Source organism: Ixodes scapularis, unplaced genomic scaffold, assembly GCF_016920785.2.
Source record: "Ixodes scapularis isolate PalLabHiFi unplaced genomic scaffold, ASM1692078v2 PGA_scaffold9__187_contigs__length_104089568, whole genome shotgun sequence".
NCBI classification, from domain to species: domain Eukaryota; kingdom Metazoa; phylum Arthropoda; class Arachnida; order Ixodida; family Ixodidae; genus Ixodes; species Ixodes scapularis.
In genome coordinates, this window is record NW_024609884.1 from 92,889,338 (window position 1) to 92,916,304 (window position 26,967).

General features: G+C 49.9%; 1 long non-coding RNA gene and 1 pseudogene across 1 annotated transcript; both read left to right on the plus strand.

Annotated features, from left to right (window-relative positions):
• The first annotated feature begins 2,081 nt into the window (after positions 1-2,081).
• LOC115310408 lies at positions 2,082-3,876 on the plus strand. The gene is made up of 3 exons (XR_003916852.4): positions 2,082-2,187; positions 3,124-3,324; positions 3,842-3,876. It is a non-coding gene; the product is annotated as an uncharacterized LOC115310408 (long non-coding RNA).
• A 5,919-nt stretch (positions 3,877-9,795) lies between these two features.
• On the plus strand, positions 9,796-26,636 carry LOC121047996 (annotated as a pseudogene).
• Positions 26,637-26,967: the final 331 nt, after the last annotated feature.

Consider the following 26,967-nt stretch of genomic DNA (forward strand, 5'->3'; position numbering starts at 1 on the left):
AATCGCTGATGTCACGGTGTCACGTGACTCTCGATGCGAAATCGTGATGTCATGTGACGTCATGCTGTCAACAATGTTAATACATCTAGTGACTTCCTCAAATTAAATCGAGTTGACGCAGTGAGTCACGTGACGTCTCGAGGTCACGTGACAACATGTATTGACACCATGGCGTCACGTGACATATGGTTAATCGTAATGCCATGAAAACCCACAACTTACCATACCTTTCAATTCTGTATATGACGATTTGATCCATAGATAGAAATACAGCCGCCAATATTTTATTCACGTATGTCCATTTCGTGATACTAACAAAAGAGACAAAAAAGAAATATTGCCTTGAACCGTTTTGAACCGGTTACCGTTATATTTTTTTTCGGTTCGGTTCCGGTTCAGTTCCAAGATGGCGGCGAAGATTTCGGTTCGGTTCAGTTCCGGTTCGGCTAAAAATAACGGTTCTGTTCCGGTTTTCGGTTCGGTTCGGTTCCGGTTCGACACCCTGCCCAGCACCAGTCCGCTCTTCGGGGGGGAAAGCCGCCGCCGCACCGCATCTCCGAGACCGACCACCCGCTGCCCCGGAAGGACCGCCGCTTCGAGGGCCGCTCTACGTGTGTCGTCTCTGTGGATGGACTGCCGCCGTGCTCCCCGGTCAGCTATATATGTTGCTTCAATTTTGAACATTCCTTTCGACCGTCGCTAATTGGACTCTTACTTTCGTCTTGATCTTTGTACACGCATACTTAACTGGATGTGTAACGTACTTCTCTGTGCTTAACTCGACACGTTTGTCGCTCGTAGCATCACTGTCTTGTAAAATGTACGTTCTGTTACTTTAAATTCCCTTTATATTGCCGCCCGCAGAGCCGAGAAGGCAACGCTTGGTCAAGGTCTTCTAGAAGATTCCCGGTCATTCTCGCAGCAGACGTAACTTTCCCTCTGCTTTGTTATTCTCGAAAGTGCCAGTTCATCCTCGCCCCGAGCGCGCGACGCTCGAACCTGCTTTGCCGAACTTTCGAGATAGTGACGCACGGTAAATAAGCAGCTGCCCGCGACTTTGTCGAGTCACGGCCGTATTCATAAACGGGCCTCGACTCGACACTCCACCTCGACTCACTGGAGTGGAGGAAAGCAGCTCGCCTCCACTCGAGGAGCCATCGGGCTTCACAGACGCCTCGAGGAGCCATCGGGCTTCACAGACGCGCCTCGGCGTTTCCTCGGCTGAGGAGCTCCTCGAGGACACTTCCTCCACTCAAGGAAACTCGAGGAGACGTGAAAGGCGTCTGGTTACGAGGTTGTAGTAAAAAACGAAGTTGAAAACAATATTGTGGTGTAAATTATGAACATATTAGTTCATTTTATTTGAAGGGACACATTTTACTAACATTGAATTGGGAGTCTGGAAGATTTCTGCTTCGCAGCGCGCATGTTTTATGGTTTTATGCGTTGCGGCCGGTTTTCGGACAAACAGCCACAAGCGTTCTCCAGTCTGGCAACGGTGGCGGCCGCTCTCCAGCTTTTGCGTCGTAGAGGTGGTAGAGGCAGCTGTAGCTCGCTACCGTCGTTCGTCTCTGCGTCTCGCCCGTTCTTCGCCGTCTCACCTCGTCTCACCGCTTATCCGCTTCGCTGTCACCGCCTAGAACGAGCATTTTCACCCTTCCTCTTTCTTCAGAGTCCTACTAGAGTGCCTTGCCCTACAACGATGTCGTTCAACGAAGGTGACAAGAAGGGGCGAGTGGTTCCACGAAGGAGGGGAGCTTCTTCGTCGTTCTACTAACAACTCCCCGAAAGAAGCTAAAATTGACGCGTAGAAGAGTCTGCACCAAGTATAAGCGCCAGCCCCATGTCCGCCCACGAGTGTTGGGACAACGGTTAACCTAGGGTGCCTCAATGTCCTTCTGTTAAGGGTGATGCCACCCTTTGTAGTACCCGATGCCGACAGCACGCGCTCACGGGTAAAATACAAAGAAATTGACGAAAACAAAATGTCGCCATAGCACAGTCAGCGCCACAAACGCGTGCAGGGACACGCTCTTTCGCGCGCTTTTGAACAAAAAAGAAAAATAAATGTGTGGGACAAAATGGCGAGATGTCTCCACCCTAAGCAAAGCGCACATGAAGGCACCCTAGGTTAACCCAAGTGGAAGAAAACAGACTCCGAGAAGAATCCGGGCATCCACGCAACAGGTGTGTAAGCAATTTCTATATTTGGGCAGAATAGCGCAACGGGTTCGCAAAATCACATGACAGGACGTGTGTACTAAATAACTCTGCAAGGGACTTTGCTGTGGCCACCTGCAGCTAGTCAAGCACGTTACTGTCGAGGCCGTAGGTGGGCAGTGACGGTGAATTGTCGCTATCTTTGGTGATTCTTGTGCCGACATCGACAACTTACTTTGCGTGTTGTGCTATATCCAAGCTAAAATTACGCTGCGAACATTCTTGTTGCACTACACTACCTTAGCCTCCGGCCCCTTTTTTGAGATTAGAGAGGAAACCTGGACGTATAAAGAAAAACGTGACGCACGAAACTGACACTAGTGCACGTAGAAGTTACGCTAAGTAGGAGTTTCGACTACGTCAATTAGACCTAGCACCTCATCTCCTTGTGTGCTAATCTTTTGAAGAAAAAAAAAAATCTTGTGCAGGTTTAATTGACTACCAGCTCTCATTTCTTAATTGTAACCTCCGAAGAAATGCCATTATGTGAACATGTGACGTGCTGGAGTCCAATTGTTGACAGATGCCTTTTTTCAGGTGTCCATGTTAGTGTGCAACCATTGTCATTTATTTGCGAGGTTAACCAGCGTATTGTACTGGCATGATTAAGCTGGCACAAATTTAATATGGGTAGAAGTATACATTATTGATTTGAAAAGTTGTGTGTCTACAATATGACTGTTGTCGCTGATCACATTAAGCTACTCCAGTATTTTTCATGCATATCAAGAAACAGCACAGGTATGACATCACTTGTTTCGCATTTATTTCTTGCAGTTAAGTGTCGAACAACAAATTGTACCGCATAAGTTGTAGTATGATTTGTTTTTCTTTCTGCGTTGTGCTCTGTACATCTCAACTCATAGATGCTGTCACAGGATATTCTTCGGCCTTTCATTGCAGGAGGGGGCACTGGTGTCGCACCCGCTGAACAATGAGCCCGTCCCTCCATCTTGTGGGGGCACTGGTGTCCCACATGGCAATGCGGCTGCCAAGCCCGTACAACAGTGGCAGCGCCCGCGCTAGTTGGCCGGTGCTGTCAATGCTGCCAGCTGCCATTCCCGAAGCCACAGTGAACGAGCATGACGACTGGCATGATGCCTGGTAAAAGTTTTCGATTGCATTTGCTACGTACCCATGGAGTTTGGTTGCTACTTGATTACACAGCTTCCAATGTTTATTTATAAAAAAATCAGTCTGCTCTTCCGTTTTTTATTTCGATTTTGGCATACTGTCTCGTAGGAACGCTAAAAACTGTGACAATGAGCCACATTTTCATGAATGCGACTTGTTAGGGGTGCCACGTAGGAACACAGTAAATTCCTTGGGTCTGGATAATGACATGTTTATTGACAAATACACCACACGTGTGCCCGAGGGCCAACAAGGACGAGATAACAGCGCTGTTTCTTTTGACGGTATCACCATTTGGAGTCTGCCCTGCTGCTACTGACAGTATCAGGGAAAGGAAAGGGTCAGAACAAGAAAGGAAGTCTTTCATGTTTACCAACAGTTGGCATTTAACATTTCTGTAATGAGGTCGTTGTGACAGTTTCTACCAGTTCACCGGTGTCTTCAATGTGCCTGTAACTCTCGGTGTCAATGTGTTGTGCTTGCCTAGATTCACCTGCCTCACCGCTGCTGGACTGGGGTGGCATCATGGAGGTTGCGGTTGCTACGCCACCAACCAAGCCCCCACCTCCTCTACCTCCTCAGCCGCCACGTGTGGTTGTCCGAGTGAAGACAACTAAAGGCCGCACCAACTGGAGGAGCTGCACCTGTTGCAGGTGGAGCTACGTCAGTGTCAGGTTGCCTATTAACAGACGCAGGCCCAGGTTTTCCATCAGCAGCAACGTAACAAGCTGGTTCGAGCTTAAGCTGCTTCAGTTCAACAAACTAATCACGCTGCAACAACTGCTTGTTCTCGGGGCCCAGCCACAACAGTAGGCTGATTTATTCGATTTGTTTCATCTTCCTCTTTAGTAATTACAATGTTTTACATTCTCTTTTGTGTTTAAGAATGCTTTATTAAAGTTTGTAACTTGCATCATTTTATCCCTGACCTGAAGTTGTTACAAGTATTGACCGTATCTCGCTCGTTAAAGCCTAGCATTTTTTTAAACTTGTTTCTCTATTGGCTATTTGTAGTGAACATGCAAAAGGGCAGTTACGTCAGCTTTAAATCTATTCTTTTAAAACTTAAAAAGTAACCGAGTATTTTTTTTCTTACTAATTACATTGTTTGTATGTTTAGACAACGGGAAGTTAGTCAGCCCCAGTGAGCAACTGATCTCCACTGTAGACGAGATATTCAGCCAGTGTCGTACCACAGCTATCCTGGGGTCTTTAACTTAAATCACAGTAGTGATACACAACCGCATGATGTTACAATGTTCATCCATATCGATACAGGCAGAGGCAGAGATTGAACTCAAGATTCCTATGTTCAGCTGTGCGAGCTTTCACTCCACGTGCTCCAAGCTGTGATCCGTTAATGCAGTTGACCACCGATCCCCTTGATGGAAATTAGGAATCTGTTTGAATGTGCAGCCAGGTGTTTCCTAAACATTGCCACTGTTATTTATGTAATGTCTCTTTTATTATTGTGTTGTCCATGTGCAGCCTCGTTCATTAAATGCTGTTGTCACAGAGTTTTGCCATAGTTTTCATTGAGTTAAGACGTCTCATTTCCTGTCCAGGGGTTTGTGCCTCGCAATCCTCTATGAACTTGCACCGCCTACCAGAGTAAAGTCGACACCACATTGATGAGGCTTGCCCACTGCCTTTTCATTGCGGAGGTGGCTCCGTGTCACAGAGCTTTTGGTTGCTTGTCCAAAGATCCCCAGGTGGTCAAAATTAATCCTCAGTTCTCTGCTGGGGCGTGCCAGATGCCCGTCATTGGTTTGGCACGTAAAACCCCCAAATTTGACTTCACTGCCTTTTCACTGCACACTACTACAGTGCCGACGTAGCTATTGGGCCCAAGTTTGCAGCTGACCACACAGTGATACAGTAACTGAGCAGCAGTTCCAGCTAAACCCTGGTACGGTGCTCACCTCATTCAGGCTTGCATTCAGTAATACGTAGTGTGATGCCATCAGTTTGAGTGTATGGGTCCTGCATGCTGTGTAAGTAACTGTTGGGTAGGACACCCTTGACTGCCTAACATCCGAAGGTGTCCTCACAAGGAATAGCTGCGCTATTGTAATATTTATTCTAACCGAAAACTCTTCATGTGGGGTCACAGCGGCAAGACATCATTTCAGACATTCTCATGTATAAGTTTATTTCAAACAAATGTGCACTGAACAACTCGCTGAAAAGTCTCGAGTCTGAACACGGCAAAATTTTGAGTTATTTTAATGTAATTACCTGAAGCTTCTCACTTTCTTTGTATCCTGCTACCCTCCTGCTTTCTGTGATGACAAATATTGAATTGTTCTCGAGCAAATTGTTTCCACAACAAAGAGGACAAGTTGGTCTTGCTTCTTTTGGAAGATTGATAAAAAAGCAACCACCAGCATAGTTTCAAACACTGTTGTTCAGCGGGAACCTGAGTAGAACAAAGACATTGCAACAATCTGTGGTGACCAACTAGCTATAGTCAAATAGACCAATTAGAAAGTGTGTGGCCATAGTATAAGGTTGATTTGTTTCTGGCCCGATTGCATTTTGAGCTTTAACATGGCCAGTGATTTGATTCTTCGGTGACCTAAGCTAAAAAGGACATGCTCTGCATTCAGTTCCTACTTGAAACACCACGCAACGAGTTGAGCCCTCACCCATGCCCCGTTGAATGTGTCCACGGGGTCTGAAGTCGATGGGAGATGAGGCTGCCTTCAGCACCGTCAGTGGGGGGTGGGACTGGTAGAGCGGGAAGTGGCTCGTTCTGCAGGTGGGCCAAGTTTTGCAGTGCAAGTCCACCAGGGATCATCACAGCTGACCATTCAGGCTTGTGCTGCTAGCACATGTCGAGGCACGAAAAGTGCCTAGGCCCGCTGCACCGAGTTCCCAGTCCAGAAGTGGGCCTTTTGGTACCTACATAAGACAAAAATGAAGAACTATACAGCACATTTATTGTTTGAATAGAAAATGTGGGACTGGTTTGTGGAGTCGTGTATGTCCGATTAATGCTCAGACTACTGTTTTCGATAGAAAGTGCTGTGTATGATAACACCCTTCATCAGATGTACACACACAGCTTTTTGTTGTGAGTGGATAATGTCCCTTCGCGCACATCTTAAGCTTCAGAAAGTCTCTTTTAGATGGCTGCAGGCATCAGTCTGGTTCGGGTGGTATGCTGTACGAAATGGACTTTGGTACTAGTTGTATTTTCAGTACACTCTGCTGCTTGCCGAAGGATGTCAACCTGCGAATGGTGTGGTATCGGCGTATGTTTCCTACATTATTGTATATTTCTGTGGACTCGTAAGCCACGGTTTAATTTAAGCAACAAATGCCAAGAACCAACAAACAACCAACCTCAATGAATAACAAATGTTATTGAGCAGTGGGTGTTCGCCGTGCAGTTTGGTTTACACGACACAAGCACATGCAGACAGAAAAACTGTTTACATATGGGACTGTTGTAGTTAACAATTGCACAGACAACTTAGTGAATGCCACCAAATGAATGCTTTCATGTGTATACGTAGAAAGTAAACATTCGCTCATCATTTTCAATTTTAATTTAATTTTATTTTAGGTTTTCATGTCTGAGAATCTGACGATCAAAAAGGTTTATCTGGGATGAGACTGTGTTGCAACAGACATCGTCTCATCCCACATTCACTGGAAATGTGCTTTGGTCATGATCATTCTTGCAAGGAGGGTGCGCTCGGGCCGCTACTATCATTGTGCTCGGTAACCCGATCGGGAGTTCGTTTTATTTTAACATATTTCTGTGCTCTCACAAGAGTCGGCAACCATTTAATGACTTTTTTTTTTCTTCATAAGAACGGGAGTACGTTCACGCTCGGTCGTGCAAACTGTCGCCGGGTACAGATTTGTTTTAAAGTTTTAATTGATATCGTTACGTCAGAGTTTAGACCTACGATATCGTATCTCAGCGTACAGTTTGATTAATTAAGTTTGGCACTCCTAACGCAAACAACAGGGGTGAACTTACCTGCACGTTGATGGAGAAGTATCCATTTCTGTTTCGAGAACACTTCCACATCGGGACCGCCGGGTCCTCTTGTCAATGCACCCAGTCGCGCGAGGGGCCGCGAAACTCGCTCCGCAATCCGGCGCACAGTCGGCTGCGGCATGTTCACATCGTTCCCGTAACAACTTGAAACGTCCTGGCACCATAAAAGCTCAAAACAACGAGGAGCTGCAGCATCGTTGAGGGCGGTAGGCTCCGAGTACTCGCGCTCCTGGCAGAGACAGCAGAGTGCTCGCCGGTCGCCTTCGTGAAGCGGCACCGCACAGGAAATTCAAGGTCACTGAAGTGTTCCAGCGGGTTCAGGCGTTCTCTGAAACTTCGTCTCGTCACACGTCTCGATTCGCTGTCGCCTGCGTCATCGTAGAGGATCTCTTCTGCGCTTAAAACGAAGTGCACGAACTCCGCGAACGACTCGCATGCCGCCATGACACCCCAAACTCAAGTCGAGGAGCGGCTCGAGGAAGCGCCGGACCTACCTTTAGTCTCGCTCCCGCTCTGCTTCGCCGCCGAATCGCCGCCTGCTTTTCTACTGCCTCGACGCGCTTTCGTTACTTATTTTTGGTTGGCACAAGTTCGCCCATTAAACCTTTATTTTCAGTTTACTCTTTGCTTTCTCGTCGCCTTAAAGGGACCATGAAATGACCTTTTTACTTTTTCCAGATAACTTTTACATTAAACCGTCAATGTTCACTGAATGCCGAACAGGCATCCGTTTTTGTCTCGGTTTATTAACTTCTACACAAAAAATTATTGAAATATCGACTTTTTCATTCTCTCCGACTGACCGCAAAAGAAGCCGTGACGTAGACCGTTTCCGGAACCGGAAGTTCTCTTGGCAGTAGGAGAATGGGAGTGTTAGCGGCAACGAGTTGGGGTGCGCCGGTAGGTTTTACTGCGCTGATGTCACCGACGTATTTCCTGAATCGGCGCCTCTCATCGCCGCATCGCAGCTGAGCGAAATTCAATGAGATATGTTGCGCTACAGCGACAGCATGGGACTAGTCCCATACGCCGGTATGCCTGTTGGGAAGTGCAGCGAGTCTTCCGGTGAAGACTCCAGAAGTCAACCACCCCGTCATTGTTGGCAGAAGGGCCGGCCCGTGTCAGTCGTTTGCAAAGCGACGTAGATGGCGTTTGTCGCGGCCTCGGAGATGCAGGAGCGAGCCGACGTTAAAAAAGATACGTTTGAACTACGAGTGTCAGCAAGAGCCACGTAAATACCTGTTTACACTCGGAGCGGACGCGCGCGCTTGATGGAAGTCTTGTATTCGCGCTGTTGGTAAGCGCTTCGGGACCGTTCTTTTACGATTGCAACTCGATACTGACGCGACACTCGGCAAAGAAAGGTTGGACCGGGGTTATACGTATACCTCCCACGAACTGTTATAGCTCGACAGTGGCGTGCAGTCTGTCAGAATAAAAATGGCATACCAATAACAAAGTGTACATACCGTGTTACGAAGGTAATCCATACGGCGTTTATTTCAGCTCTATATCACACAAAAGAAGAAGATAGAATCGACGAGAGTCCCTTTTCGACGAGTGTTCGTCAACACTGCCTCGGAAAACAAGGGGAAGAGATTGACCTCACCTCTTAATCTAGAATTGAGGTCAGTGATCAAACTATAATACGGGAAGGGTCCACAAGGGTCGCGCGGGCATATTCCATTTAGCACGCCAGCCGATCGTAGGCAGACGGTCTTGCGACGAAGCAACGCAGCGCCGAGTCGGAATGCCTGCTAGGCCTATACGCTTCGTCGGAGTCGGTGGATCCAGCGTTCTTCTTCGTCGTGGTCTGTTTTAAGTACTGTTTTCTTGCTGCTTGAAGTCGGCACGCGCGGGAAGAACACGTAGAAAAATAAACGTTCAGTCAGTCAGAGTTTTGAGAGGAAGGAAAACAAAGAAAATAAACGTTCGCCGCTGGCCGCCACCCAAGTAACTGTCGGCCCTGCCCTACTGCGCACGCGCAGTAGTTGCTTCGTTTACCACACGATAGATGGCGCTTGGCTCTCAGCATTCAAATTTGGCAATTTTCGCCACACATCTCTAATTATGCTACAAAATGTGGATCTGAATATTATTTAACAAAACTTTTAGGAAACATTCGCCGGCTGTTTATTGTTTACGATCGCGGTGCTGGTGAGGTAGGCTCTTACCCAATAGGCGACGTGGATTTGGCTGACGTGCTCCATTTCCGCGGATGCATCGTAGTGAACAGGCGAAGGAAGGAAGGCGCAAAAGAGTCCAGTTTTCTTTTAAAAGTTCTATAGCAAATAATTTTTTTTGGCTCCCTATTTCTGTGTTTTTGTGTTTCTTTTCACACCTTTTACGACGTGCGGTGGATGAAACTCGATTTTAAAATCATTTCATGGTCCCTTTAATTCGTGACAATATGTTCGTTTCGAGCCTATAAACACGGTTTTGTTGTTGTTAACTTATAACACGTCTCCGTCTCATTCTCTGCGTTTGCTTACCGGCTACGCCGGGCATCGTACGACCACCCCCTTATTGTCATGTCTCGGTGATGACCTTCCGTCGTCGCCGGGCTCGTGACAATTAACTGGCGTCCGCGACAGGACGTTCGATGCAAAGGAAACGTGGTGACTGGAGAGGGAGACGAGTTCTGGAAATGTGCCGCGTTATTTGAGGCGTACGATGCATGAACCGGATTTCCTTTTGTGAGCGCCCGTTGGGGTTGTTGAAAGTGTTTCGGAGATAGAAGCATGGAAATGGAAAAGTTGCTAGCGATGGGTAGTCAGCTTGGCCTGGCGGGCGCTGAGCTCCGAAAATGGGTAGAAGATAAACAGCGAGAGGATCGAGTGTTTGCACGGCAGACAGCAGAGGATGAGCGCACAGCCGCGAAGGAGGTTGACGAGCGTCAGATTCAGCTTATGCGCCTGAAAATAGAGTGTCAGCAGCTGGAGAAGGAGACCAGAGAAAAGGAAGGGAGCCGGGGAAAAGACGCGGAGCCAAGCTTGAAACTGAACACAAGCAAGCTCCTCATCCCGTTCGATGACCGGAAGGATGACCTAGACGCGTATATTAGACGGTTTGAGAGCCTTGCGGAAAGCCAGAAGTGGCCAGAGAGCCAGTGGTCTACAGCTCTAGCAACATGTCTGAGCGGGGAAGCACTCAGTGTTTACGGGCGGTTGCCGCCGGGTGATGCAGCGGATTACTCCAAGATAAAGACAGCCCTTTTAAAGCGGTTTCGTTTCACGGCGGACGGCTTTCGGGACAAATTCGATTCAGGCAACCCGCGGACGGTGAGACCGCAACTCAGTTCTCGGCGCGTCTCAGCCACTATTTCGATCGTTGGATCGAGCTGTCCGATACGAAACACGAGTTCAAAGACCTCCGAGAGCTCCTGATTAAGGAAAGGTTCCTACATGGGTGTCATTCCAACATGGCGCTCTATCTGAAGGAAAGGAAGGCGAAATCGTTGGGAGAGATGCTGGATCTAGCCGACCAGTTTCTAGAAGCGCAGGGAAGCCTTAACCTCGCCAAAGTAAAGAAGGATAACCGAGATGATATCGGGAGGCCCGAAACTGACGAGAAAAGAAGCAGTCAACGAACAGCGCCTCGCTGTTATCTTTGCAACCGTGTTGGACATCAGGCTTCACACTGCCGGGTCCACACCACTAACAACCACAGCCTTACCTGCTTCAAGTGCGGGCGAAAGGGCCACAAGGCCGACGCGTGCCGGTCGGGAACAAACGATAGGCCTCAGGCATCGTGCGTTTACTCCCCCGTCGGGGTGACAAATCGGGAGGGCATTCGCGACGGCTACCTTGAGCTGAAGAATGGGGAAAGAATCCCCGTCGTGAATGCAGTCATGATAACACAGCCAAAGTTTCTAGTCGAAGGACTGCCGGTGGTCGCCGGAACGTATGAGGGCAAACCGATTTCGGTATTGCGAGACACCGGGTGCAATACGGCGATTATAAGAAGAGAGCTCATCCACGACGATCAGCTCACAGGAGAGACCCGGCCCGTTTATGTAGTCGATGGAACAGCCAGGATGCTGCCCGAAGCGCGGGTCGAGATCGACACCCCGTACTATTCAGGGGTCATCACGGCGCTCTGCATGGCGGAGCCGCTCTATGACCTAATCCTTGGAAATATAGAAGGCGCGAGGGCACCCGACGACCCAAAGGCGGCAGTGGAACAACCCATCAGCAACCAGCCCGCTGATGAGGAAGCTGTAGCAGCAGTTGTAACGCGCTCGCATATGAGGAACCAACCCCAAGGGTTCCAAACCCTCAAAGCCCCCGACGTCCCAGCACAGCCGCTAAACAGGGATTACGCGGATGAGCAGGAAGCGGACGAGTCGCTCAAGCCGTGCTTCTCTCAGATTCGCAAGAAACTGACGTGCAGGGATTCCGAAGGAAATATCGAATTCTACCGGGAGGGTAGGCTACTGTACCGCAGCTACACCGAGAAAACCGGACACGTGGTGCGTCAGCTGGTCGTCCCCAGGTGCCATCGAGAAGCGGTATTAAAAACTGCACATGACGGAATAATGGCCGGTCATTTGGGCGTGCAAAAGACAAAGGACCGAATTTTGGAGGAATTTTTCTGGCCGGGCATCACCGCAGACGTGAAGAGATTTGTCGCATCATGTGACATATGCCAGAGAACAATCCCAAAGGGCAGAGTAACCCGTGTGCCACTGGGGAAGGCGCCGCTCATTGAAACCCCATTCAAAAGAGTGGCCATAGACATCGTGGGCCCAATCCAGCCCCCTTCCAAGCATGGAAATCGGTATATCCTGACCCTAATGGATTACGCGACCCGATACCCGGAGGCCGTGGCGCTGCCGCGTATTGAGACGGAGAGGGTCGCTGAGGCGCTAGTAGAAATGTTCTCTCGATTTGGCGTCCCGAACGAAGTCCTAAGCGACCGGGGCACCAATTTTACTTCTGATTTGATGAAGGAGGTTGCCCGACTTCTCTCCATACGCCAGCTGCATACAACGCTGTACCACCCTATGGCAAATGGGATGGTCGAGAAATTCAATGGCACCCTGAAATTGATGTTAAAGAGAATGTGCGCCGAAAAACCGAGAGACTGGGACCGCTACCTGGCGCCGTTGCTCTTCGCGTACAGGGAGGTCCCCCAGGCAAGTTTGGGCTTCTCGCCCTTTGAGCTGTTGTATGGGCGGCATGTGAGGGGACCCCTGGCCATTTTGAAGGAGCTGTGGACGAACCACCACCTCGACGAGGAGGAGAAGACAACCTATCACCACGTTTTCGACCTCCGAAATCGGCTGGAAGAGACCTGCAAGCTAGGGCACGAGGAGCTCGCAAAGGCCGGAGCACGCTACGCTAAGATGTACAACCGGAAAACTAAAGAAAGGTTCTTCCAACCAGGAAACAAAGTGCTGATTCTGCTGCCTACCGATAACAACAAGCTACTGCTTCAGTGGAAAGGGCCTTTCGAGGTCAAGGAGAAGAAGGGAGAGGCCGACTACATCATCGAGACAGCAGGGGGGAGAAAGATTTTTCATGCTAACATGCTGAAAAAGTACGAAGAACGGGGAAGCCAACCGGTGGAAAGGGTGTGCCAGGCGATCTGCGACGTCACAGACTCGGACAGCGATGGAGCCATTCCTGTTCCAGCGTTTCGGCAATCCGAGGACGAGCGAGATGTGAGGCTTTCTGATTGTTTGGGGGTGGATCAGCAGAAACAGCTCCGAGATGTGATTTCAGAACACTCGTGCATTTTCTCTGATGTCCCGGGTAAGACGGACTGGGCCGAGTGCCGGTTAGAGCTCACTACCGACACTCCGGTCCACGTAAAGCAGTATCCGCTTCCATTTGCGACGAGAGAGGGCGTAGAAAGAGAGGTGCAGGAGATGGAGCGACTCGGAATAATTGAGAAATCTCAGTCGCCCTACAACGCTCCAGTCCTTTTGGTCAAGAAACCGGACGGCACGAACCGCCTGTGCATTGATTTCCGGCGCCTGAACGACGTGTTGGTTGCCGATTCGGAGCCCATGCCCCGTGCTGACGCGGTCTTCGCTGCGGCTGGAGAGAAGAAATACTTCTCGAAAGTAGACTTCGTCAAAGGCTATTGGCAAATTCCATTGAGCGAAGAGTCCAAGCCCAAGACCGCATTATATGAGCCTTTATTGAGGTATGGCCTGTAGCTGCAGGCGAAACTTCAACGAACATTTTAAGCATGGCTGACAGGCCAGGCAACGCATGAACCACAGCTGGTATGTGAAAATAAAAAAATATAGCCACAATTGCAGGGGCATCACTACAGATTTACATCTCGCACAATAAACGCTGCTGATGGTCCGAATAAATTGGCAAATTATGTATACTATTTTTTTTTCTGTCTTTAAACAAGATCGCCGGAGCAGAAAAGCTGCATGCTGCTCGAGCAACGTGCTAAATACAGTCTCGGCCATGGGGAGAGAATCACAAGTAAGACAGCCCAAGTGTAGGGGCAAAGTAAAAAACAAACAAGGAACATTTATTATATACATTGCTCGCACTTGACCTTTGCTGGATTCGGATAGTATTTCAATGGACTACACGGGTGGTATCTGTGGCCTTGTTTATATCTATCCTCAAGTAATATATAACAAACGTAAGTTGTGGTGTCTAGCTCGTTATTAGTCTATTAAGCCCTAAAATTGAGATTTTACTTATATCGAATTGTCCTAAAGCTAAAGTACCAGAAGCTTTTCTCACGCAGACTGTCGCCCTTCACAGGTTCCACATTTTCCGCTACCAGTGCTGCATCTACCACTGGACAGACGTTCGATTGCTTGCTTATACTCCTGTTTTCCTCTGTTTTCAGAGAGTCCAGTTGCAGGGAGTTTGGAGGCTGAGGAAGCTTTTGGGGACCTGCGGCAGTATATATGAAAATGACAATTGAGACTAAACGGTGTATTTTCCGAATACCAACTGGAATGAAGAATGTCAGGAAAAAATATAAACATTCCAAATTACGGCACTATTTCTGTGCATATTTTGGGAAGTTTACTACATATCATAGAGGCAACTGGAGGAAATTCGGCCGTTTTTGCTGCTACCATACAAACAAATTTCCAGTAATTGTGAATCCTCTAAGAAATATGCCTGCATACGCGTATAAACCATATAATTGATTCAGGAAGAAGCTACATTTATGTAAAACAACCCTGTTCCATGAGCACTTCAAAGATCATCAGACGCAGGGCCTTTAAAACATCTGCAAACCAGCGCATGCAGAGTGGCAGCGCAGAGTCGGGGTCGCGAGCTAATTTGCCGATCACCGAAAGGCCCATGATATAAAGGCCGCTTCAGATGCCTTGAAAGCGGGATGTAATATCGTCCTAAATCATGAACATGCAAGGAACAGAATGCCAGCGTCTGAAACACTTTCGTCACCGCTTCACCGACCCCTCTCAAGATTGCCTTGCGTCGTGTGGACGGACGGGGAGGTTCATCGGCGTAATTGCCTCCGCCGATAGTTTTCGGGATTTGTAACCCAATTTTAAAGGTAAAAGGGACAAGCAGGCTTATAAAATGTACGGAAGCACGTTGATATCGGCCTAACTCAACGTCTTGTACACCGGGTAAACAAAGTCCGGCTCCTCGAAGAGCTTGCGGCACACAACGCCAAACCAGGAAACCGGTGCTGGGAAGCGACCCGATGCGAGATCGCGGAGCGGGGTACTCGCGCTGACGTCACGGTACACCTCACCCAATCAGGGCGCGGCGACCGCAGCGACGCTTGTGTTCGCTCTCGGGGCTAATACCTGGCCACAGGAATTTGGGTTTTAGCCTAAGGTAAAAGCTAACATGTTTGGAAAATAAAAATGTTGGCAAGCCTGCCCGATTGCAGCTCTGCATCGTTTCAATATCAAGAAAGGACAGGGTGGCGCATTTGACATTTCGTTGCGCCCGCAAATCGAAGCGATTAGGCATCGTTAGCAAAAGCAGCTTCAAAGAACTTTGCCTCTTCGAATAGTCACCAACAAATTCATTGTCCGGGGTGACGCGAGTCAGCTTGGTATGTGGACATCCGTGTTCACATTAAGCGGAGTCGTTGAACTATTTTCACAATAACTTCGCGAGCCGAGCCAGTGCGATGCACGTGACGCACGGCAGAAAAGACACCTTTGTTTCTGCCTCTTTTTTATCTCTGGGTCCTTGAGCACCCAGGGATTGGTCGAGTGTCCTCAGTTGGACGGCTCGACCTTGCTCGAAATTTCCGAGGTTCTCTTGGGGAAAGAAACGGGAGAGAGGGCAGAGCGCAGGTTGCATTCCAGTACCTGGCGGGTGTGTGTCATGGCGCGGCCCACGAGGAGGAAAACAATGGGGGGAGCGTCATCATTCCCGGGGCAACGTCATCATCGCCGGGGCTGCCTGTCCCCCAGGGTTGGGCAGTATCGCGATACAAATGTATCGCGATAGTATTTCAGAAATACATTTCGTATCTGTATTTCTGTATCGCGATACATTTTTTCACCAGTATCTGTATTCCTGCATCGAAATACATTTGGAATGTTTCTTTGTATCGCGATACAATCAGGATGAAATGTATTTCGTTACATTTCTTGAGAAATACTCCCCCCCCCCCCAAAAAAAAAAAAAAGAAACAAGTCCGAACGCATTTTTTTTTTTTACTTCTCAGGGCACCAGAGTCAAGGAGATGCTGGGGCGTTGTTACTGTGCTGACCAAGGTTCCTTTTGATTCTGCAAACTATTTTTCTATGCGTCCTCTTCTCTCTTCTGAGAAGTGTTGCGTAGTCGGGGACTCGAGCTAGGTGGCGTGCCAGGAATGGAGTCAGAGCATCTTCTGCCGCAGGTCCTTAGGTAGGGATTTCTTGAGTCATTATTGACTGGCATCCAATGCCCGCTGCTAACCGTCTCTCTCGCCTTAGAATTCAGAGTACACCCAGCCGGCAAAGCTGAGTCACATTCCGTTGCAGCACGAGCCCGGCGGTGGTTGACTTGAAAAAGGAAGACTCACGCTGTGAAGTTCAACACATATTCGAATGCATCTGCGGCTGCGCCCGTAACATTGCACGGCTCAAGGGTACGTCATCAACCAACGTGAACTTGACCCGCTGCTCTGGTGATCCGAAACCCAGGAAGGAGGCCAGAAGTGGCGTGCTGTGCCATCCCAGGCTACGAACTCCAGCGACTCGTCTCGAGACCGCTGTTTCTCGCACAGCTCGCACCTGTGCCGACAATCTCAGCTCGCAATCCACGAGGTCTCTGTTTGGATAATGCTAGGCAAAACTTGAGGACTGCAATCCGTGCGTCGGTGGCGGAGGGTCGGTAGTAAGGAACTTCAGAACAGGGATGCTACCGTATCGTTTTTGCAACCATAACAGAAGATAAGGCATGTATTCCAAGATGCTTCAGGTGGTCCACTATTCTCAAAAATTCCAAATGACACTGCATGCACGATCTTCAACGAGGTAACCTACAACGAAAGTACGTACTGTCCTTTTATACAGCAGCGTGGTAAAGTTTCATGTTCAAGGCCACACCTACAGATAAAGAATACTAGTTCATTCCACAGTGACATCATGTGATCAAGGTTGACAGGATTCCCTCGTCAGACAGACAGGATGTCATGGAAGGGAACGCGGTCAGCCCTTCATGGAACGTTTTTTTGGGCCCATTGAAGACTCCTTGTAGTCCGAAGCCCCTACCTTCAAGGCAAAGTGCCAAGTCTACAGGAGAGTAATTTCGGGATCGAAAGCACCCGCTTCAAACTTCAAGCTTCATATCATTTGGCGTCTCAAAAAATTTGGAAAATGTATTCCACTACCAGTATTTCTGTATTTGTATATCTGCCCTCCCTAAAATGTATTCCTGTATTTGTATTTCCAATCTTTTTAAAATGTATTTCGAACACGTATCGCGATACATTTTTACAAATATATATTAGTATCAGTATTTTAGCTACTATTTTAATGTATCCCAGTATTTGTATTTCCAAATACATTTTTGAGTATTTCTGCCCAACCCTGCTGTCCCCCTGCCGGCCCGAAAGACTTGGTCACTTCCGCTGGGATCAAGATGGCGTCACGTGTCCTCCTGCTGCCTGGTTCCGTCTCCAACCCTGGGAACCTGGCGTCCGGGATTTGCTGCCTTTGAAGAACTTCGAGTGTCATTCCCAGACACACTTCGCCGTCACGGCGACCCTGCTGCTGCCCCAACCCGTGGATTCCCGTCCCGATGCCTGGACCCCGCCTGCAAGCCACCTGCACTGCGGGTGGGCGCTCGTGCCGATGCCAACGTCGGGGCGCGCCGTCAGGAGACGCTCCGGCGTCGTCATTTCTGGACTTCGGCCAAGACATCGTCCTGTCCCTGCGCCATGGTGAGCCACGGACTTCAAGGCCGGAAGCGTCTCCGAAGATATTTTTATTTGTCAGCCCCAGCATGTGGGGATCGGTACCGGACGCGGTAGTTTTTTTTTTCGGTTTCGTTTTTTTTTTTTGTTTGAGAGTCGGTAGGCCAATTTTGTTTTTAGTCCTACCTTAACCTTAAGGGGGGAGGAGTGTGGGAACCACGTGTTTCCCGTCTCCCTATCTAGGCCTAGCACACGCAGGCCGTGGGAGCGTTATGGCGACGTCATCCCGGATACGGGGGCAAGGCTGCATTCCTCGAAGAGGGCGTGTCTATCCTCGCCCTTTTGGGTGAAAGTGCCTCCGGCTCACCCTTCGGAAATGATTGTGGACGCGGGCCATCTGCGGAATAAGCCACACTACCTACCCCGGGCGCGTCCATGTTCCGCTGGCTAGATAAGCGGCCGCGAACGGCGACCGTGACTCTCGTCGGGGAAGGCTCTGGGCCACGGAGCCTTGTTCTTTTTGGAGCCTTTCACCTTTCCACGAATCTACCTAATACGGCAGCGTGGGCCCCCTCGAGGTGAATCTGTCTAATGCGACAGCACCGACCTTTTTCCGTTTTTTTTTTATTAGTTTGGCCGACGGGCACAGCGTGGTGGCACAGCAGCCAAATAAACCCGCTTCTTCAGTATCTTTGTGTTTTGGAGTGACTCCTCTCCTCGGAGCCCACCGAAGCCTCCGGACGGACCCGGCCGTAGCAGTCCTCAACATCGAGCTACGGAGTGGGATCGACCTCGTGGTGCAGTAAGGCAAGTCGAATCCCACACACCTCATATCCTTGTGTTCTAATCGTTTGAAGAAAAACAAATCTTGTGCTGGTTTAGTTGACTACCAGCTCTCATTTCTTAATTGTAACCTCCTATGAAATGCCATTATGTGGACATGACACGTGCTGGAGTCCAGTTGTTGACCGCTGTCTTTTTTCAGGTGTCCATGTTAGTGTCGAACCATTGTCATTTATTTGCGAGGTAAACAAGCACACTGTACCGGAATGATTAATCCGGCACAAATTTAATTTAGGTAGTAGTATACTTTATTGATTTGAAAAATGGTGTCCGCATTAGGACCGTTGTCGATGATTACATTGAGCCGACTCCAGCATTTTCCATACACATCAAGAAACAGCACAGGTATGACATCACTTGATTCGCATTTCATTCTTGCGGTTAAAGGAGCAATTAAGGCAATTTCGGATATTTTTTTGGCGATTGAACTGGGTTCCAGGCACGTCTCAGACCACGTTGCCCGAATTTCAGCCGAAACCGGCGCTTGCGTGCCGCGCAAATCAATTAAAGAGTCGCGGTAATAATCGTACCGGCATCGACTGGGGTGACGCCCCGAGAGTTGCGGCAGAAGCCAGGAGAAGCGGAGCTCACGTGACCGTTGCGGGGCCAAGAAGCGCGACGTCACAAGAGACGCGGCAGCTATTGGTCGAAACGAGAGACGTGCGCTCACTCATGTTTTGGTTCGCGATTTTTAGGTATACTGTTCTAATTTCCTCTTGAATAACCATGAAAAGTATAAATCGGACCGGAAATATACCGTAAATAAAGCAGCATAATTGTTTTTTTCTATTTGCTACGGTGTACGCGAAACGGGCAACGGACAACGATGGACAAACAAAATATATATAAAAAGAAAAAAAAAAAAGCACGCGGGAGGTTTGGCTTTTATATGTCGGGTCGTGTTTACTTTAGGAACACGGTACTCGAAGGATTCTGCAAAATGGTAGCCATGCCAAATTTGTTCGCTGTAGATGGCTGTTCTAACGGTCGACTGAAGACCAGTGTTCGTTCGGGCGGCGCTAGTGTTCACGTGAGGGCAGTGGCGTACAAACTTGTTTTAGAGTGGGGGGGGGGGGGAAACCAGACCTCCCCCTCCCCCCAGGGCCGGGGGGCGGTGCCCTTGGATATCCTTTGGGTGCCGCCGGCCAGTGTTTGCCCTGCCCGGTGGCAGTAATATGTACATCATTTAATGCTGAGGAACGGTGTGCTGCACTGCAGCTCCTTCTTCCGATGGCGACAGGAACCCACGCTCGAGCACACTGCTCGTGAACGTGCGCGCTCACACCCCTCGCCCGTTGCGTCATACATAACATCCCTCCAGGCACGTAGCCAAGATCTTGTTTCGGGAGGGCCCACCCATGACAAAATGCTGTATGAGGGGGAGGGGGGAGAAGAGGACCCATGCAAAATGGAAGATTTCCGGGGGGGGGGGGGGGGGCGGGCCCCATGGGCCTCCCCCCTGGCTACGTGCCTGCATCCCTCCAACCTCAGACGTAGTCACCATACCGGTCTGAGAGACGCCTAGTCCTTGGTGGATTTTTACTGCGTGGTTCTGTAGCTACAGATCCGGGATCCCCAGCTGCTGGGTCTTCCTGCGGAGAAGCGTCTTGTGGGCGTCGACAGACATCAGGGCGGTCAGAACCGTCGATTTCCCACGCAGCGGGCAAAGTTGACGAAGATGAACGTCGTCGTATGTAGTTGAGCTGCCTCCGGATCCTTCCCTAAGCAGTTTCTATCTTCCAATCTGCCAAGATCGGTAGCCAATCTCTTTCACAAGTCTGCTGTCGATCCATTTGGGAGTTCCCCTGAAGTTGACGACAACCACCGGCTCCCCTTCCTTGAAGGCTTTGTATGCAGGCATCTTTTCTTGCGGTTGTCGTTCTCGTTCTGGGGACGGCATTAGTCTGCATAATTTTGTAGCCAGTTCGCGGCCGAACATCATGAAGTTAGGTTTTTTTCCGGATGAATTAGATACCGCTGTATGTTGCTTGTAAATTAGTCTCGCCACTCTCAATCACAGAAGTCCTTTCTTGTCCCTTGCCTATCCCAGTTTTAGTTCGTCGACTATCCGCTCAGCTTCCGGATGGTAGGAAGCACTGGTTACGGCTTGAATTGCGTTTTTCTGATAGAAGTCGGTCATTACGCTTGACACAACGACAGATCCATTGTCATACACTACCTCCTTTGGTAGTCCGAATGTTACACATAGAGCTCGCAACTCTCGAATGACTGATATGGATGTGGCAGATGTCATGTAGCGCACCTCAAGCCACTTGGTGTATGCGTCTGCAATGACGAGAAACATCTGGTCCTCCAAAGGACCCGCGAAGTCCAGGTGTATGGTATCCCAGGGCTGAGATGGGTTGATCTCACGTTGGCATGGATACCTTGTGAGGAAGCGGTCTGGACTCCTGACAGGCAGCAAACTTGCCACAGATTCATTGCTTCGGCGCGTGCAGTGGTTGGAATGACGACCCTGGACCCCCAGATCAGACATCCTCGCTGTGTCGACAACTCGGTAACTTCCTTTTTAAAAGGCAGGAACATCGCCTCTTTTATCTGATGGAGAGTTCCTCGCTGTACAGCTCGAAAGACTCGGGAAAGAACTGGGTCCACATGCGTCATTCGTGCTATCCTGCTGGCCGTAAGGGGTGAACCCATTGGCACCTCAATCATCAGCCCATCACCTGGAGGACACGGTTCATCGTCGCTGTAGGGCAAGGCTAGCCGACTGAACACATCCGCGTTCTGGTGCTGCTTTCCTGGTTTATAGACCAGCTGGTAGTCGTATACCGATAGCTTAATGCACCAGCGTCGCATTCTTGGGGACAGAACCTGGGGCACAGGCTTCTGGGAACTTAGGATACCGAGCAAGAGTTGATGATCAGTGGCAATCAATATATTGCGTCCAGCGATATATTGGTGGAAATGTATGACTTCAAAGACCACAGCCAACCCCTCTCGGTCCAATTGTGAGTAGTTCCGCTCGGCCTCGCCCAGTGTCTTGGATGCGAACGCGAAGGGAGCTTCTCTGCCTTCTTGATCTACCTGAGCCAGGACTGCTCCCACGCCGTACGGTGAAGCATCATAAGACAAAATAAGCTGCTTTGTGTTACCGTATTGAGCCAGAATTGTCTTGTCTAGTACCAGCATCTTCAGGTTCTTGAAAACAGCAGCATGCTGTTTCTCCCATCTCCAGGGAACGTTATTTTCCAGCAGCTTGTATAGTGCACTAGCCACCATGGCTCTGTTTTCCAAGAATCGATCGTAAAATGCAAGCATTCCAAGGAATGACTGTAGAGTGGCTTTGGATGTCGGTTCGGGCAATTCCTTGATTGCCCTCAGCTTGTCATCTGTGGCCTGGATCCCCGCTGAGGTGATTCGGTGTCCCAGGTAGGTGACTTTCAGCGACACCAAAACGGCACTTGGCTTTCTGTTGTCGCTGGCCGGCTCCTTGAAACCATGAAAAGACGGGAGTCTAGACGCTGAGAGTGCTCCTTCGGTGTGGAGCCACAGACGATGACATCGTCCAGGTAGGCACTATCTGACTCCTGGTAACCCTGCCAGTGAGGTATCCATGCACCGCTGAAAATTGCCGGTGCTGCTGACACTCCAAATGGCAAGCGCTTGATCCGATAGAGACCCTTGATGGTGTTTCTTGTTAGTATGTAAGCAGTGCTCTCGGTGACCTTGACTTGCTGGTAAGCTTATGCAAGATCTAACGTGGAGGATATCTTGCCTCCACGGAGCTTTGCCAGTACTTCTGATATGGTTGGTAGAGGGTACGCAGCCCTCCGTGCGACGGCGTTGATAGTGCTGGGGTAGTCCCCGCATAGTCGAATTGTGCCGTCTTTTTTCCGGACCACCACGACAGGTGTGGCCCACTCTGGGTGTTGAGTCGGCTCCAGGACGGCTTGGTCCCTGAGGCGCTGTAATTCTGCTTCAACCGCTGATTTCAGTGCGAACGGCACTGTTCGTGCTTTTAGAAACTTGAGCGTAGCAGTTTCTTGCAGCTCCAGACTCACGGCCAGACCCTTGTACTGGTTCAAGTTCAAAAGCTTCATCGATGATATCGATGAAGCTTTTGTCGTGCAAGATTTGATGAACACTTCTCAGTCTGGTACCAAGAGGTTCGAACCAATTACGGCCAAGCAAAATGCAGCCAGGAGGCAGAGGACAATTCATCACGAGGAGCGGCAACTTCACTCTGAAGCTCTTGTACTGTACCCACACATGTGCTGTGCCCAGAGATTCCAGACCTTCACCCGACCAGGTATGCAGGGCGACGTTATCGCATGAGAACTTGGGCGGTTGCCTGGGCCACGCTGCGCGAAACGTTTCTTCGCTGATAAGTGAGCATGCCGCCCCCGAGTCCACGCCAAATTGCAGAGGGACACATTCCACATGGAGTCTCACCACGAGTTTTTCCGTTGCCGTCGGCCCACTTCTAAACGGTTGATGTCGTGCAGTGAGCTTAAGTGACTTGACCCTTGAGCAGCCGAGCCAGAAATTATCTGTGGGTCAACCAGGTGGACGGCGCTCTTGTCAGAAGCCTTTTTTTTCTTCGTGCAAGCTTTTGCAATACAACCCACCTTCTTTTAGTATCTGCAAGAAGGTGGGTCATACCGGGCAAGTTCCTGCAAGTTCCGCCGGGCGCAACTTGGAGGAACTCGGGCTGTGGAGCTCTTCACACCGGTAACACGGCGTTGAAGATGTTGCGGTGGCCTCGTCGTGCTGTTGGTGTGTCAGACGTGATTTTTCTGCTTTGTTGACTTCCTGGAAGTCTTGCTTGACCTGTGCCTGATGGTCCTTGGCGTTCTCTGCTCGTACGGCTATATCAAATGCCTTGAGAAACGTCAGGTCCCTTTCTGCGAAGAGGCGTTGTTGCAGGTGTTCGTCCCGAAGCCCGCAAACAAAAGGATCGCGAAGCATAATGTCCACAGGGAGCATTGTCACGTTGACCGAGGTGGTAGTCGCACCACTTGCCGCGGTTCCAGCTGATTCCACGGCGTTCGAGCGGCTTGGCAGGTCAGCTGTAGAGTTGCTGGTCGCAGCCGCTGTACCGTTCCAAAATTGCAATCTGAAGCAAGTTTTTTTTAGTGCTGCAACGTATGCAGTCACGGTCTCATCCGGTAGCTGGTCTCTTCGTTGAAGTCTGCACCGGCTGAAGAGCTCCGACGGGCGTGGAGCGAAGTGAACTTGGAGCAAGGTGACGAGTTCCTCGAATGAAAACTCACTTGGCGTCTTTGGTGCCACCAGTGCTTTCACTGTTTCAAATGTGGTCGGACCACACAGCGTCAGGAGCACGGCGCGCTTTTTTGGGTCGTTCCCGATGCCGTTTGCTGCGAAGTAATATCGTAGCCGCTCCGCCCACGACGACCAGCCCTTTCCAGAGAACTCCTCCATGGAGCCGTGGGTTGCCCGATGGCGTCAGGAACCCACGCTCGAGCACACTGCTCGTGAACGTGCGCACTCACACCCCGCGCCCGTTGCGTCATACATAACAGGCAGCTGTTTCAGGGGGGGGGGGGGGGCAAAACATATGCCTTGCACCCCCCCCCCCCTGAAAACTGGGGGGCAAGCGCCCCCCTTGCCCCCCCGGTTGGTACGCCCATGCGTGTGGGTTTCTGTTCGTGTTCTTTGACGACGAAAAGTGAGGACGTCCGACTTTGGTGAAAACCAAAAATGGTGTTGTTTATTTTCTCCTTCTTGGGGAGCGCCCCCCGCGGAGGAACCGGTTCCCGGAACCTGTCTATGGCTACGTTTACATGGGCTACGTTTCCATGGATGCGACCATGGCGCATCGAATCGAGATGTGACCAGTCACGCGCCCGCGATCCTCCTTTCCCTTCCTCGTCTACCCAATCATAGGCGGTTAATCTCGATTCGATTCGCTACGATCGCATCCATGTAAACTCAGCCATGGATGCGACAGCAGCGCATCGGATCCAGTTAGCGAATCGGATTCACTTCAACCACTAAGTTTACATGGATTCGGATCGACCAGCAGCGGCACCTCGTGTCTAAGGATCACAACGCAAACCTCGTGACCTTCAGATTGTTTTCGAGGTCTCCGGTTTGCCTGGCGGCAGGCGAAGCAAAGCTCCCGTAATCCCTCGCTCGAGCACTCGATCCGATCCGCTAGCGTATACATGGAGAGTCTCGATTCGGATTGACCATCTCTAACCACCCCGTCCCAGCGGATCGGATCGGATCGGATCCGATCCGATCCAAGCCGTTTGCATGGACCGATTCGATTCGTTAACTGGATCCGATGCGCTGCAGTCGCATCCATGTAAACGTAGCCACTGCCGCTTTCCCCTCGGCATCTCCCCCGCGTCCCTGTCCTTCGGCAACGCGCCGCTCTCGTCTCGCCCGCGCAAATGTTGCTCACTGCTTCCCTGCTCGGAGCCTGCGGGCTGCTCGTTGCCGGCTGGGCGGTCTCCGTCGGGTGATGGCGGAGTCCACTTCCGTTCCGTTGGTGTTAGGCCACTGAACGGGAGCCCGAACTCGCTCGCGAGAGCGGCATTGTCGTCCATGTTGACAGATCCGACGAAACGACCGCGCCACCGCGCTGCTATAACCCACCGCGGTAACCAGAGTTTGGATCTCCTAAGTACTACCGATACCGACTATTCACACTTGACGTCACTCCCTACGTCACCTCCGTTTTCGGAGGCCCAGAAATGAGAATGGAGGTAGTTCAGTTTGGGTTTCTTCAGTTCTTTCGTAGGCACAGAAATACGCGTCACAAATCTCTACAAACAATTAGGCAGCGTGCTAGGTTCCCAAGAAACCTAAAAACACCGTTTAAAAAATTAAATAAGATCGTCTTCATTGTCCCTTTAAGTGTCGAACAACAAATTGTACCGCATTAGTTGTAGTATGATTTGTTTTTCTCTCTGTGTTGTGCTCTGTACATCTCAACTCATGGATGATGTCGCAGGATATTCTTCGGCCACTGATTGCAGGAGGGGGCACTGGTGTCGTACCCGCTGACCAATGAGTTCGTCCCTCCAGCTTGTGGGGCACTGGTGCCCCACATGGCAGTGCGGCTGCCAAGCCCGCACAACAGTGGCAGCACCCGCGCTGGTTGACCGGTGCTCTCAATGCTGCCAGCTGCCATTCCCATAGCCGCGGTGAACGAGCATGACGACTGACATGATGCCGGGTAAAGGCTTTAGATTGCATTTGCTACGTACACACGAAGGTTAGTTGCTACTAGATCACACAACTTCCAATGTTAATTTATAAAAAAAAAAACAATCTGTCGATGCTCTTCCGTTTATTTATTATTTCGATTTTGCCATACTGTCTCGTAGCAATACTAAAAACTGACAATGAGCCGCGTTTTCATGAATACGACTTGTGGGTTCCTCCTTAAGGGGTACCACGTAGGAACACAGTAAATTCCTTGGGTCTGGATAATGACGTGTTTAATGACGAATACGCCACACGTTTGCACGAGGGCTAACAAGGTCTGAGATAACAGCCCTGTCTCTTTTGATGAAACCACCATTCGGAGTCTGCGCTGCTGCTGCTGAGAGTATCACGGAAGGGAAAGGGTCAGAACAAGGAAGGAAGACTTTCATGTTTACTAACAGTTGGCATTTAACATTCGTGTAATGGGGTCGTTGTGACAGTTTCTACCAGTTCTCCGGTGTCTTCACCGTGCCTGTAACACTCGGCGTCAATGTGTTGCGCTTGTTCAGATTCGCCTGCCTCACCGCCGCTGGACTGAGGCAACACCATGGAGGTTGCAGTTGCTGCTTCACCAACCAGGTTTCCGACTGCTCTACCTCCTCAGCCGCCACGTGTGGTCGTCTGGGTAAGGACGACTGGAGGCCGCACTGATGCTTTTGAGCAGATGCTTGCTTCCGAGAAGGAGGCCTGTGCGGTCACCGTCAAGAAGGAGGAACAGCGCAAGGAGGAGCTGCACCTGCTGCAGGTGGAGGGGAGCTACGTCAGTGTCAGGTTGCCTATTAGCAGGCACAGGCCCAGGTTTTCTGTCAGCAGCAGCGTAATGAGCTGGTTCGAGCTTGAGCTGCTCCAGCTCGACAAACTAATCAAGCTGCAACAACGTCTTGTTCTCGGGGCCTAGCCACAACAGTAGGCTGATTTGTTTGATTTATTTCATCTTCTTTTTAGTATTTAAAACGTTTTACATTCTCTTTTCTGTTTAAAAATGATTTTTTAAAGTCCGTAACTTGCTTTTCTTTGTCCCTGGCCCGAAGTTGTTGCAAGTATTGACTGTAGCTTGTTCAGCAAAGCCCAGCATTTGTTTTAACTTGTTTTTATGCAAAAGGGTAGTTATGTCAGCTTTAAATCTATTCTCTCAAAGCGGAGGAAGTAACAGAGTATTTTTCTTTCTTACTAATTACGTTGTCTGTATGTTTAGATAAGTGGAAGTTAGTCAGCCCCAGTGAGCGGCT